Below are 2,381 nucleotides of genomic sequence, written 5' to 3'. Positions count from 1 at the left end.
GTGTATATACATATACGTATATATGAATAGAAAAACACAATACCGTATTGATATTATGGTAGAAAAACCCACAATGCACAAACTAGATTGTTTGAAGAAAGTGAGACTCTTTCCTCAGTAAATCTAGTTTGTGCATTGTGGGTTTTTCTACCATACGTACATATACTTAATTTGGATATAAATGTATTTTCGCCTGACAAGTACAGTATTCACATATGACAATTTATTGCATTTCCCACATTAACTTGAACCCATGTCTATACCATTAGTATTCATTTTGAATAGTAATTGTTAGCCTTGTTCATGGGGAAGAAAATGACTGGACCAACCCATTAGCACAATCAAAAGAACAAATATGGTTATGGAATATACAATTTGTTAAATAAGATTTGTTTACTTACATTAGCACAATCAAAAGAACAGATTTGGTTATGGGATATACAATCTGTTAAATAAGATTTGTGTTTACTTATTAGGTAAAAAAAGATCATATAAAACTGCCAAATAAACATTTGGATAAGTGAAATTAGTAGACGAAGCGCAAAGCTAAATGAAATATAATAAATGTATTGTCAAATAAAACTAGTACGTATAAGGGCATATGAAGATTAGAGTTGATAACTCTAATTTTGCATATAATTAGCGTGTCACTGAGGTTAAGGATAAACAACTTAGAAGCAATGTGATAAATTTCTACCACATTTTTTCTTTCTTTCTTTTTTTAAATAAAGCTAATTTTGTATTTTTCTAAAATTTGTCTTCGCAAGAAGATTTTCATAGAGCAACTTTTTATTTTTAGTATGAAAACCATACTATCTAAATCTAGGAAACTTCCTTTTGTTTTTGCTCTCTCTCTCTCTCTCTCTTTCTTTCTAATTCTTTTTTCTTTCTTTCTTTCTTTAGATAAAAGAGATGCCGTGTCTTCTTTATTTTACTTTTTTTTTGTATATCAAAATACAAGTAGCAGTTAGGTGTAGCATACAATTCTGATCTTACGTCACTCATTGCATTCGGAAAGTGCACACACCCCAATAAAAACTCTCATGGGATACTCCATATTTATAAGTTGATCTTCCGGAGTGTCCTTGGATTCAGTGGGAAACGAAGCGACGAGGGCCTTAAAAATAATTCACAAGAAGAGCGTCGAGAAAGTTTCCGCCACTGGAAACACCGCAGAATGTGAAGTGTCAGTCCCCGTGTGCGTATATATGCAAAAACACACATACACATATATGCAAACGTACATATACACATATATTTGTGTGTAAGCGTATGCACGCGCGCATGTGTGTGTGTTTGATTGTTTGTATGTGTTTGTGTGTATGTCTTTACGTTGTTTGTATAAAAGTATATGTGTACATATTCATTTATTCATTCAAATGCATGTATGCATGTATGTAGACATTGCCGCGCAGTGCTGAAATATATTCCCATATACGGGGGCATTTCTCGTACGACAGACCAATAACACAAAAGATGAAAAAAAAACACCTATGTCCTTGTATTTACTTATGTGCTATTGTATATTCACAAAGGCAATATAAAAGGCACTGGTCTTTCGCCGAAAATACTTCTTTAAGGTGGACCTTCACCACTTCCTCAAGGACTTTCCGGAAAAAAATTACTTGCGTTTGCTATATAAGTCTTTCATTGCTATAACGGCATAATTTTTGCTTCTTTTTGCACAGTAAGGAGATTATATTCTGAATATGAATCAGGTGAGGAAAGAAGAAGGCGAAGGAAAATGTTGCTAAATATGTACGTAGAGGATAATAGGATTTCACTGTCAGATTTGCCTTATCATTTTTAGGTATCTGTTGCTTGCAGAGATAATATGTGATGATCAATGATTATGATTATAGCAATGGTTAGGCCACAACTTTTTTTTTTTGTTTTTGTTTGTTTGTTTGTTTTTTTGGAATAGCGAGCAAGTCTGGTGATAATGAAATGTCGGTGGTAGGGGGGGGGGGGAGATCCTTAGCACCAAAATAAGACCACTGTACCTCCTACCTTCCAAAGATCAGTGCAGGTTCATTGCGCATATTGCGAAATACGCCAGTACTGATCAGAAGCGACCACCGACCACGGACACGATAGACAATAGACATGGCAAGACGCATGAGAGTAAGGCATTTCCGCCAAATATATTTTATTTTTGTTTTGGGGATATGAGAAACGATACCATACACAATGAATCATAGACAAATAAATTTGTTTTTATATTTTTTTCTTCTTCTTCTTCTTCTTCTTCTTCTTTTTCTTTCTTTATTTATTTATTTTTTTTTTTTATTTTTTTTTTGCTGTTTCTTTTACGGACATCACAATATCGGCAGGAAATTTGAAAACAATAAAAAATCGGGATTTTCACTTTTTTTTTTACT

The sequence above is a fragment of the Penaeus vannamei genome, chromosome 30, assembly GCF_042767895.1.
Source record: "Penaeus vannamei isolate JL-2024 chromosome 30, ASM4276789v1, whole genome shotgun sequence".
Taxonomy (NCBI): domain Eukaryota; kingdom Metazoa; phylum Arthropoda; class Malacostraca; order Decapoda; family Penaeidae; genus Penaeus; species Penaeus vannamei.
Note: the sequence above shows the minus strand (reverse complement) of the source record.